The sequence below is a fragment of the Macrobrachium nipponense genome, chromosome 16 (genome assembly GCF_015104395.2).
Source record: "Macrobrachium nipponense isolate FS-2020 chromosome 16, ASM1510439v2, whole genome shotgun sequence".
NCBI classification, from domain to species: Eukaryota; Metazoa; Arthropoda; class Malacostraca; order Decapoda; family Palaemonidae; genus Macrobrachium; species Macrobrachium nipponense.
Genome location: NC_087209.1, coordinates 58165544 through 58178328, shown reverse-complemented (window position 1 = coordinate 58178328; position 12785 = coordinate 58165544). Strand labels below are relative to the sequence as shown.

Genomic DNA, 12785 nt, shown 5'->3' with positions numbered 1-12785 from the left:
CGAACGCATTTCCAGCTTTCAAATTTAAGGATTTTAAATAATTACTATTCACTGAACGCAGAGTTACGTCGGCACGGGGAAGCCTCGATAGATGGCCGGCACCATCATTTTTGTCATTCGTAGCTATGTATTTGCACGTTATTTCAACAGTAGTAGTATTCGTCATTTTCAGCCAACGCGATGCCTCGGTAAGGGGAAGCTGTCTTTGCACCTGTGTCCCTCGCTCATAACTTACAGGGGAGGGATAAGGATAGCTTGAAGGGAAGTAACCAGGAAAGGGAGACCGTAATATCAGAGGCTGGTATGTAATTCATTTGGGGGAGGGGGTGGAAATCCGGCTTTCTTTTCGAACAGCCTGTTGATCTTGGCGGAACCGAATGCACGGACATCTAATAGGGGCGTATTATTTCTACAATTCCAGTGACGTCTTGAACGTCACTGGAGATTCGTAATGGAGATTCGTAGTAGTTTTCGTAGTCGAAAACGGGCTTCGAATTTAAAGTTAAATTAGTTCTAAAGGAATGTGGTAATGTTTAACCATTTCATTACTACAGCATACTAAAGTCTTAATACAAATCCATGGGAAAAAAATTTTCCCCCAGAGCTTTAAGTTATTAAAGTAAGTTCCGATACTTGGCTTCGCCTAAACTTATCTACTGGCGTATTGGAGTATCTTGCGTCCCACAAATCATCTCATTTAAGACGATTCGCCATGTAGATTATCGCTAAGCCCTAAAAATCTCGCGAACAAAGCCGGAGTCAGACTGTGAAAAACATAGGCCTAATTACAACTCTGTCACTTCTACCATACCGAACTTTATAATCCCCTCTAATCCGACCTCCTCCTAGCGCCTTCCTTACCAGCAGTCACCTTATCAAGATCTCTCATTTGTCTCTTACTGTTTCCGTAAACACGAAGGAACGAATGAGAGAATGGTGGTGAGAAAGTGGGTTAAGGTATCAATTATAATTATCCACCGGCTCTTGCGCTCGCTCGGTAAGCGTATGTATATCAGTTGTAATATATATATATATATATATATATATATATATATATATATATATATATATATATAGTATATGTCTATCGTACGCTATTGTAGTTACACAGAAAAACTTAAGAATATATGCCACTTATTAGCATCACGAAAAGAAAATCAGGAGATACTGAAAAACTCGAGGCCACAAACTAGAACACTTACTATCCGGGGAAAGTCATATAAGGTTTTCCTACATTTATACTGTAGTCAAGGTCATAGCAGAGGTGTTGGTGGAAGTCAGACTAGGTGCTATTGATGTACAATAGACTGTTCAAGGACTGCTCATCAATATCGTCTCTCTATCGAACTTGCATTGCATCCCTTAGGGGAGGGGGGAGCCCCGTCAGTGCGCCTAACACGGTGCACTGTAGACATGGCTTCCGGTTCTTTGCAGCGTCCCTTCGGCCGGTAGTTGCAGCCCCGTTTTATTAATTTTATTGTGCCTTCGTTTATAGTCTCTTCCACCTTACGTTCCGCCATCGCTGAAAAAAAAAAAAGTTTGATAGTGCAACTACGAGGTTTTCCTCCTGTTACCCCATTGAACCTTTTTTTTTTTTTTTATCTTCTTTCCCAGTGTTATCCCTACATTAAGGGGTCGGTTGCCTGATGAGCCTTTCCGTTTCCATACATCATCAGACGGGGTTTATTATTTGACAAATGGGGTTTTTACGAGCACTTGCTATCATCAACCACAGTTATTGGCGGTAGGCCTTGCCTTTGAATAAAAAGTCCACCAGCAAGGCAGCAGTTTCCAGTTATTGGTGGTGGGCTTAGCCTTTTACTAAAAGTAAGACGGCAAGGCAGCAATTTCCACAGTTATTGGCAGTAGGCCTAGCCTTTTACTAAAAAAGAAGACTTGCAAGGAAGCAGCTGTCCTATTAGTCGCCTTTTACGACACGCAAAACATACGGTGGTAGTATTCTTACACTCCTACTACAAGGTGTTTTATTCTTCTCTATATGTCCCAAACCCTTGGCCTTCCGCCTAAATTCAACATTCTATTCTTTTATCTTTTCGTTTCCGTTCTTCCTTCTTGCTTTCGAGCCTGTGCTAGAAAATGGCTGTTAAAAAAAAAAAAAAAAAAAAAAAAAAAATCTTTCTATTTATACCGAAACGGAATCATGATTTGGCTGCGTTTCCGGCTCTCGTACTATTATTATTCTTAGTGACTACCAGTCGTCATTACTCATAAAATGAAATCTACAAAAAAAGGGAAAAAATTGACAAGTGCCTTGATATATACATATACATACAATCAGACATACATATATAAACGCACAAAAGGAAAAAGAATTTTTTTTGCGAAACAATAGGCCTATAGGATGTAGGGAAGGAAGGAAATAGATGATGGTAATCGATAAAGATGACTGCGAGAGCTGTAGACCTAACCGAGTATGAGCAAAATAGAGAGGGTGGATTGTGGTGTGTGTGTGTGTAGTACTATTTATGTGAGTACGCAAGATGTGTAGAGATTCTAATGAGCGTTCATCCATGATTTACCAAGTTAAAAGACAGAAGTGTCCATAATGCTTTCATTTATATATATTGTACTCTTGCAGTTAACAGGTGTAATGCGCCGTGATTTTCGACTTGTAAAATAAGCGTTTTAAGATAACCTAAATCAAATGCTTAGTATTTGAAGAATGTACAGTTGTCAAAACACACACACAAAAAAAAAAAAAGATCCCATTCAAGAGATATTGTCTAACTCCCTTGGACTTGGGAACTCTTTAAGAAGAGAATAAATTCCTGTAAAGTAGGTTATTTGTGTATACTTTGGTAGAGACACCTGTCTACTCAGGTGTTTTGTGTACACCTGTCCTATTAAGTGTTTTGTGTGCGCTATGCATATATATATATATATATATATATATATATATATATATATATATATATATATATATATGATTTCTGAAATAGCATTTTGAACAATAACCGTCTATTCGACAAGAATGACAAGGGATAAATAAAAGCAGTTATAAAATTATATTGACATCACGGGAGAGCGTTTCCTTACACGAATAGAGAGAGAGAGAAGATAAAAAAATTCGTAGATGGAACTTTAGAGATGAAAGCAATGAAACCGGTGAAACATTCCTTCAAAAGCGACACTTGTCCCAGTCGCAGCTCTTAAAAGCCCGAAAGTTTCATCCGTTATATTATCCTTCGTCCTGAGAGAGAGAGAGAGAGAGACGAGGGGGGAAGAGCAGAAGAAGGAAGGAGAGGCGAGAGAGAGAGAGAGAGAGAGAGAGAGGCTGGGCTTCCTCCTCCCCCTCCTCGCTCTGGGACGCTGGCTGGTGGACGGACGGAGGTGGTGGTGGTGGATGGAGGAGCCGAGGAGGCCCGCGTATCCTCACACACACACTGTTTTGAGAACGTGTTGTGCGCAGCCCTTCGCGTCGACGCGATGGCTTCTCCTTTTCCGTTTTAACGTTTCTGACCCATTCCCTGGCGTCCTGCAGGCATGTCCTTCGAGAGGGGCACCCACACGGGCATTCTTGACACGACGGAACCTTCAGTTGACCCCTAATCGCGTTGACAAGTTGTCCTGGGCAACTGGAGGAAAAATCGTTATTTGGAACCCAGCGGCTCAGACGCGCCATGCCAGCAGCAGCAGCTAGCCGTCATCTCATCCCGGGAAGGAAGGAAGGGGGCGAGCGACTAGTCATAGTCGGGCGGTAGACGACGTCGGTCCCGTGTGCTCTGTCCCTGCGCTTCCCGACATGTGATGGACCCTGCTGTGGTTTTCACAAACAATCGCACGACGAAGACGAGCCCCGACGGCTGCCGCCGATGATTATTATTTAACCAGAGTGGCTTCTCCGACGATTCGTGACACGTGATGCTTTCGGGCCAGAGGTAAAGAAAGACGACAGAGCACTGCCATGTCGTGAGTGAATTATTCGGAGAGGAAATTATAGCGGCACCATCGAAGGAAATTTTGTTCTCGCGAAAAAGCAGAAGCAGAAAGCAGAAGTAGGGACACCCGTGTCCTCCTGCGTCCCCTTGCCAAAATCGATAGGACATAACAAGAAGTCCTTTGCGTGACACAGGTGATATATTGAAGTGTAGCGCAGTCCGGTAATCGTTCATGTCTATCGGAATGTGTGCAGGGGGGAGGGGGCATCCCACCCACCTACCCACCCCCTCAGCCACCCCTCCAATTCATTGATTTCTTGCGGTTGATAGCAGTCTGAATTTCTGAGATGTATACTGGCAGGGCCGTGGGTCAGACATACCTACCTTTATTCTTCTAAGAGGAGACAAACAGACAGAGAGACAGAGACGCAGAGAGAAAGAGAGAGGGGAAGAGAAAGAGTAAGAGAGAGAGAGACAGAGAAAGGAAGGAGAGGAGAGGGGGAGGAGATGGTGTGCAAGGTTGTCCTCGGAGGCTTCTCCCGAAGACCCTCCCACCTCAACCATCAGAGAGACCCAACATCCTGTGAGCTACCTCACACCTCTCCAACGTTTCTGTTTTAGCTTTTTGTCGACTCTTATTATCCACCTCACCAGTTGTTCCACCACATACATTGTTCCATTTCTATCTCTTGTCAGGTTTTCGCCGGCGGTCTCACACTTTTGTAGTCATGTCATTTTGTGTTCACATTTTGTAGATGTATTGACGGTTTAGCTTACCTCTTGTTAAATGAGTATTTTTTCCCTCCCACTTGCAGTTCAGTTTTGAGAGAGAGAGAGAGAACTCTGTATATAACCTTATGAAAAAAACCATATATGAAAGTGAACTCGAACTACAGTGTTAGTGTTGGTCAGTTATTAATCGAAAGACTTTGATACCCATAGTCCCGTCTCGTTTCCAATCGTCTGCTGCTCAACCCAACGCCTGGAAGTCAAGGTAAGCTATTTCAAAACGATATTCACATATTCATTAACTTCTTTAGCATTTAGTTGTCCTGTAGTCCTTCGAGACATTAGTTCAGACATTAGTAGGTCTTCACAAAGCAGAGATAGGTATGCACATTTCTCCTGATCTTCTCCATTCTTGCGTGTTTGGAAGGAAACGTTTCAAGCCCAATCGCTGTCTCTTTTATTTGGTAAAAAGGCAAGTTGTTTTTGTGGTCTTCTTTTACGAATTTATGGACTAACTTAAACCCAAGGTAAGCAAGCATCCTTATCGCGCCGCATTGAATTATTAGCATTTATAGTTATCTGAGGCTGGTATGTACTGATTCCTCTTAGTATCTCTGCAACGCACCCCGACTACAATGGACACTTCAGGGCCCAGTTCGAGTTAAGACTAAATTTGACGTCTTAACTTGTAGCCTAGTGTAAAGAATGTGTATTGTGTTAGTCCTGGTGACATACAGTATGCATCTATAAGCTTCGATATGATTATACACCTTAACTAAGCTCTTGCGGCTCAGTGATATACACCCCCTGCTGGAGGAGTTCGAGTGATTCATTCAATGTGTGTGTGTCATTGTACGTTAACGTTCTCATCTTGACGTCGCCTCGTAACGTTCACATTCGTTTTCTTTGCTCTACCCGAGGTCATGACAGATGCAGTAATAAAGTCTAAGGGGAAATTTCGCCTTACTTCTTGATTTGGGAATTTGGATTTTTGACGACTTAGGCCTATAATTCGTCACTGGAACGTTGTGGGCGTCTTCGTAATCACCTTACGTATGTATGTTTGCTGAAATTATTCATCTTTTTTCCTTTCATGTATGTAGGCCTATTGCTGGGCGGGCTGTTACAATAGGCCTAGTGCAAATACTTAGTACAAGAGTCCACCTGATTGTTTAATGGCATTAGACCCCGTTAGTTATTAGTTTTCGATTTTATATTGATTATTGGGTAACACCGAGTAATTATATATTGATGTGTGTGTGTACAAATGTGCATGTACGTACGCACTTCGACTGGAAACTCGCGAAGTCCATGTTATTGAATACTTTTCTTGTTTAATTTACGGCCACTTGATGTTTTTTTTTTCTTTACCTGCGCTGAGGAGGTGTATGTGTGTGTGTATTTGTGTGTGTGTGTGTGAGAGAGAGAGAGAGAGCGGAATTTAGCAAACTTATAGACCAGAATGGTAATTTTTTCGCTTTATTATACACAGTCCTCTTCTGTAAGTGAATTAGACCCACCTGTGTATGTATGTGCATGTGTGTGTGTGTCCACCACACTTGTGTGTATATGAGGGCGTGGTGTCTCATAGAACATTACCTAATGTGCGAAGCTGTCGGAATGGCCAAAAAATGCCCTTGATACCTTTTTCGTGTTATGTGTAGCGATACTTTTTCAGTATATGCGTGTGTATCCGGTGTTCGGAAGGCGGAAAAATAGCACTTGGTGTATCTCGATGGCTGGAGAGAGAGAGAATCTTCGTTTCGAATCCAATGTGCGGGGATTCGTGAGCAAATACATTTCTACCCTTCCCTTGAAATAGCAACCAATGTGGCTTCCAGGGCGTCAGGAAAACCTGACTCAGTTCATGCTTGTATTAATAACGTGATTATTGTTTTTTCTTCTGAAAGGAGCCAGAAAAGATAAATCATATGTGAGGTGTATTACTTTTGTCATTTGTATACCGTTTCTTGTCTTGATTGAGATGCTTTTAAAGTTGTCATAATGAATTGACTGTATCAGAATGCCAGCTTGTACTGACTCAGTAAGAGTGTGGGAATTGGGAACTCTGTTGGCATGCGTGAGGGTATTTGGTGTTTAACCCTTGACCCGTGAAGGTCAGACCCCTCTTACATATACGTAGCATATACTTCCCAGACATCTCTTCTACGGTACAACCGGTTTTGGAATGTAATAATAAGGCAGTGATGCTGCAAATATGTCGCCGTGAGGAAAAGAACTTTAGGATTTTTTTTTTCCTGAAGTTTGGAGTTTCTGAACGTGATCGTGTCAGTCAGGCCATATCTGAAGTAGTAGGAGGCAGTTGGAGTAATTGGAGCGTTATTTATCTACAGAGAAAACAAGGGTGTAGCTACGCAATGGAGAACTTTCGTTCATTTTAAAGTGCAAAGTGCTCTTGACGGAATAATTTTTCTGATCTTACAGATAGTTGTCGTGTATTTGAACGCTTTAAAACAGGTTAACTATATATATATATATATATATATATATATATATATATATATATATATATATAATGTAAAAATTGACAGTTCCTGAGTATTTTTTCTTTTTCACGTCTGACTGGCTTGAAGTTCCTCGATTATTTATGACTCATTTTTCGTACTGTCTGTCCGAAAAGTTTATTGTCACGCTGACACTCTGTTTTCAGAGACTTCATGTGAATGTTATTAGCCCTTTCAAACGAATTGTCCCGTCGTGTGTGCTTTGTATCGAGGAGTTTGACAAGATACCTTATAGGGAATGAGACAGGCGTTCTATTTAACGATAAATAGTCGTGCCCCTAGAACTGTGAAGACTTATTAAAGTTACTTTGTTGTGAACCACTGACGCAGTTGCTCTGGTTTTTTTACGTATCTTCAGTTGCTCTGGTTTATCTCTGTATCTTCAGTTGCTTTGGTTTATCTTCGTATCTTCAGTTGGTCTGGTTTATCTTCGTATCTTCAGTTGCTCTGGTTTATCTTCGTATCTTTAGTTGCTCTGGTGTATCTTCGTATCTTCAGTTGCTCTGGTTTATCTTCGTATCTTCAGTTGCTCTGGTTTTCTTCGTATCTTCAGTTGCTCTAGTCTGTCTCTGTATCTTCAGTTGCTTTGGTTTATCTCTGTATCTTCAGTTTGTCTGGTTTATCTGTGTCAGCAAGAACTCATTGCGCTCTGGATCAAGAAACAATCTCTCTCTCTCTCTCTCTCTCTCTCTCTCTCTCTCTCTCTCTCTCTCTCTCTCTCTCTCTCTCTCTCTCTCTCTCTCTCTCTCTGGTTATTCCAGATTCATGTCAGTCCGGTTGTTCTTCAGGGGAACCTGTGAAGGCAATATAACCATTTCTTGAAAATATTTTTAGAACACTTTTTCTTTTTATTTTTCTCTAATGGTCGGTGAATTGTTTGACCTTGGGTTTTTTTTTTTTTTTGACAGCTGCGCCAAGTAGCATATTGTTATTGGCTCAGTCACGCGAGCAAGAACTCCTTCGAAGATTCCTACCTCTCTAGGATTCATATGAGGGAGAAATAAATCAAGTAATGAAATAGAGGGGGTTTATAGAGTCCTAAGTTGAAGAATAAATCCGAAATGAAGTAGAGGGTTTTATAAAGTCTTAAGTTGAAGAATAAATCCGAAATGAATTGGAGTGTTTTATAAAGTTCCAAGTTGCATAAATCCAGAAGAAAATAGTTTTATTTTTTTTTATAAAGTTCCGAATGAAACAGGGGGACTTATATGGTCCAACGTTGAAGGAAGAATAAATTTGAAATAAAATAAATGGATTTGTAAAGTCCAACGTTGTTGGAGGAATAAATCCGGAATGGGTGGGGGGAGATTGATAAAGTCCTAAGTCCAAGCAAGAATAAATTCGAAATAATTAGAGGAAAAGGATAAATTCCCAATTAAAGTAGTGCCATTTCAAGAGGCATATTCCAACAAGAATAACCATTATTATATATGTATGTATATACATACATAGTACATACATACATACATAGGAATACACAAAAATCCCATAATGGAACGAAAATACATTTCAGAGAAACAGGAATTTATATTTCTTTTTTTTTTCTATTTACCCCAAAATTTCCGATGCATATATTAATAAAAAATAATAATTATAAAAAGACACCGAAGAGGCGAATGACTGTAAAACAGGAATTTATTTTTTTCAAAATGTCGGAGGAATAGACGAGTGATAGAATAAAAAAAAAAAAAGAGAGAGAGAGAAAAAAAATAAGGGAAGAACGTGTCGGGAATGCCCCCGCATATGCTCCGTCGAAAGAATGCCGGGAATGATATGGTACAAAAGTAGTAGAGGGGGGGTGGGGGGAGGGGAGAAGAGGCATTCCTCAGGCGCGGAATGACTCCTGAACTTCGTCTTGGGAGAAAAAAAAAGAGAAAAAGGAAGAAAGTAAAAAAAGAAAAGAAAGGGTGGGCTGTTGAATGCGAGCAGTGTATATATACTTAATGACTTGGTGGACGGGGCGAAAGGGCAGAGTCTCATTCCTTACGGGGGAGGAAATGATGATAATTCGCCCAGAATTGCTCGCTTGATACGTGTACAAAAGACTAAATTCATACTCGTGACGTTCGGTTTATATGTCGGATGTTCTCACAGAACATTCCCGTAAGGGGGATGGGGGGCGGGGGGTGGCCGGTAGTGCCTTCGGTGTTAACCCCTAACCCCTATCATTCCTTTCATTGTACTTTCCTTAACCCTCTCCTAACAGTTGAGATTCTTAGTACAACTGCTCTGAGGTTTTCCTCTTGTCACACCTTTCAAACTATAACTATTTACCGTCAGTTAACGTTTCAACGTTTGAATGACCTCGTCATAGGTCCCATCGCTTGGCCTTTGACCTAAATTTTATATTCTGTGCCATCCCTCACCCAGTACAAACGGTTATATACTACTAGTACGTTGCGTTTGCTCTCATCCCTCGTATGGCTACTTGAAGTTCTTTATTTATATATATAGCCTTAGGTTCGTTTACTGTCATTCCATAAACGATCCTTTCAGACATCTGAAAAATCGTTGCCATTGCTTCTTCACGTGTCGGCAGTAGGTTATAAACAGCGGTATATATACTAATTCACGTCATCATTTTGAAGGTTGAATTTAGTAGCAGCTTCGTCGACGAAAAGGTTACTGTGATGTCGACTCGAAATGTCATCAGACAGAACGTCATCATCACGGCCGTGTCTGGGAATGTCGATCGAGCATCTTTGATGATGAGAGGCTGTTGGGGGCGGTCGATATAGTGTTTTCGACCTTGGCAAGACATTCCTCCACGCGAGAGACGAAGAAAGAAAATTGATGAATTTTAGAGGAAGGCGCTCGACTTGTAATACGTAGTAGTTGGGCCAGCCAGCCGTGCTGCTTTTGCACAAGATGACCTTTGCCTCAAAGTCTGTCACAAGAGTTCTGAAAGCAAATTAGTCATTGATGGTTTAGGTACTTGGAAAGTTGGTCTGCTCATCGTATAGGCTTACGTGGAAGTCTTTTTCATTCGATTATTTCATTCCTCAGACTGTGGAAACAGTCCTCCCTGAGCTGAGGATGTCGTGCGATTGGAACTTCAAAAGCTCAAGGGAAGATGCAATGCATTACTACACTAATGTTATTCATCTTGCATTTCAACACATTTTTATCTTTTCATTAATTTGTCAATTTATTGTTTCTTTTTGAGATCTTTTTGTGTTTTCCTTTCCTTCCTCTTCTAATGCACACCAATTTCTTTGAAAGCTTGAACTTCAAGTCAATGACCCTTTTGGTAGGCTTGTTCTATATGGATGATAATAATAATAATAATAATAATAATAATAATTTCACATTCATTTTATACGTCTGGTCCTCCTGCCTGCTCTGTGGAACCTGGTTAGGTAAATAATTACGTTTTCGTCTCGCCCCATTAGAATGAGTGGAAATTATATGAATGATTATGAAAATTATATATATTTGCTTTATTAATTGTTCGTTGGATAATGGCGTAAGCTCTTTTTGTAACAGGTATTTCAACCTGAGACCCTTTTCCCATCTCTCATCTGCCTCTGTTAGTTGACTTAAACAGGTCAAAAGTTTAAATGGACAAAGTAGACTTCTCCTTAACATGTGAGTTATGGGTTGTCTCTCCTTAACTCGTAGGTTGTGGGTTGTGTTTTTTGAACTCATGGGTTGTTGGTTGGATCTCCTTAACTCGTGGGTTGTGGGTCGTACCTCCTTAACTCGTGGGTTGTACTTAACTCGTGGGTTAAGGGTTGTAATACTTTATCTCGTGGGTTGAGGGTTGTATCTCCTTAACTCGTGGATTGTGGTTTGGATTTCTTTAACTCGTGGGTTCTTGGTTGTACTTCCTTAACTCGTGGGTTGTGGGTTGTACCTCCTTAACTCATGGGTTGTACTTAACTCGTGGGTTGAGGGTTGTATTTCTTAAACTCGTGGGTTTTTGGTTGTATTTCCTTAACTCGTGGGTTGTGGGTTGTATTTATTTAACTCGTAGGTTCTTGGTTGTATCTCCTTAACTCGTGGGTTGTGGGTTGTATTTCTTTAACTCGTGTGTTGTTGGTCGTATCTCTTTAACTCGTGGGTTGTATTCATTTAACTCGTGTGTTGTTGGTTGTATGTCCTTAACTCGTGGGTTGTGGGTTGTGCCTCCTCAACTCTGGTTAGCAGACTTTGGAGTTGTCTCCTCTGGTAAACGAGAAGTTTTAGTTATGTTTTAGTTATAACCAACTGTCTTATTCAGATGCTTTCCTCGTCACCGGCAGAGTAGGTGGTCGAAATATTCACCGGGATTTAGACCAGTATATTGTCCTGGTAGCTTGCTTATTTTTCAAATCGAGCTACACATCTCCTTTTATACCGTTCGTACAAATTTACAAATTTTGTTATAATTTAGTTAGTTTTTTATACATCAGTTTCCTGACTCTCGCGAATTGTTAGTTGAAAATTATCTTTCACATCCGTTACTTTTTTATACATCAGTTTCCTGACTCTCGCGAATTGTTAGTTGAAAATTATCTTTCACATCCGTTACTTTTTTATACATCAGTTTCCTGACTCTCGCGAATTGTTAGTTGAAAATTATCTTTCACATCCGTTACTTTTTTATACATCAGTTTCCTGAGTTGTTAGTTTAAAATATTCTCTCACATTCACAACGAATTGTTTACCCCGACTTTCGTGCTTGGAGAAAGTATTTTTCCTCGTCTTTCTGGTTTATTCAGTGTTCACTTTAGTGTTCCATTTTTCCTTTATAGGAGGTAAATTCTTTATTTATTGTTAACTTTAGCATTTATTTTTTTACTGATTGTATCTTTCTTGAAGCATGGTTTACTGAAGATATTAGAAATGTTTCTATTTGATATCCGCTTGTGTATTTGGCATGCTTGTTTACATTCTAGAGATTTACATAATTTGTCATCATGATCATAATAAGTTTTGAAGTGAAGATTAAAAATCGAAGATCTTTGTAATTTCTCAAATCTTTGAATATTTTATGTTGTGTTTCATGTAGTACACTAACTTGTATGATCTCTCATTTGTATGTGCAGCATTGGTAAATATATATATATCACTGATATGGGGAATGGGTTAATGATAAAATTGGTGGTGTAATGGTCTGAGCACCAACCTCACTCGGTTTTCCAACCACCTCGAGTTCGAATCCCACTTGGGACATGAGCATTTTTTTTTTATTTGGTATTTTCCGTACTTGAAAATTTTTAGAGAAAAAGATTGCCGAAGGATGACGTCATGGCGTATGTAAAAGGTGTCAGCTATCAAGTTATGGTTGGAAAGGAACAGCCAGATAATGAATGAAAATAATGGGAAATGAACTATTATTTTTATTATTGCTATTATTTAGGAAGCAGACCCTCTCTCAAGCATACTTTATTAAAAGTAACGGCTACTTCAGCAGCGTTACACTAGTAGAGATTCTTCTTTATTTTTCGAATAGCGGATTTTCCCAGCTACTTAAACAGGCTAGTAGAGCGCCTATAGAAGTCATTATCAAATACAGGGTCAGGATCTGTGTATATATTTCAGTTTGACAGATAAACTATATTTATGAAATATATACCCCGATCTTGACCCTGTATTTGATAATGACCTCTATAGGCGCTCTAGTAGCCTGTTTAAGTAGCACGGAAAA

The 12785-nt window shown here is 40.1% G+C and overlaps 1 protein-coding gene across 12 annotated transcripts in view; it reads left to right on the top strand.

The window, feature by feature from the left end:
• The first annotated feature begins 3510 nt into the window (after positions 1 to 3510).
• The window catches only part of LOC135195732 (protein turtle-like), a 346860-nt gene continuing 337585 nt past the window's right edge, over positions 3511 to 12785 (top strand). For 8 of the 12 annotated variants that reach the window (XM_064222171.1, XM_064222167.1, XM_064222170.1 and 5 more), the window contains exons 1-2: positions 3511 to 3899; positions 4715 to 4893. The gene's annotated coding sequence lies outside the window, so the exon portion shown is untranslated. The other 4 variants (XM_064222173.1, XM_064222172.1, XM_064222169.1 and 1 more) reach the window with 2 other exon arrangements.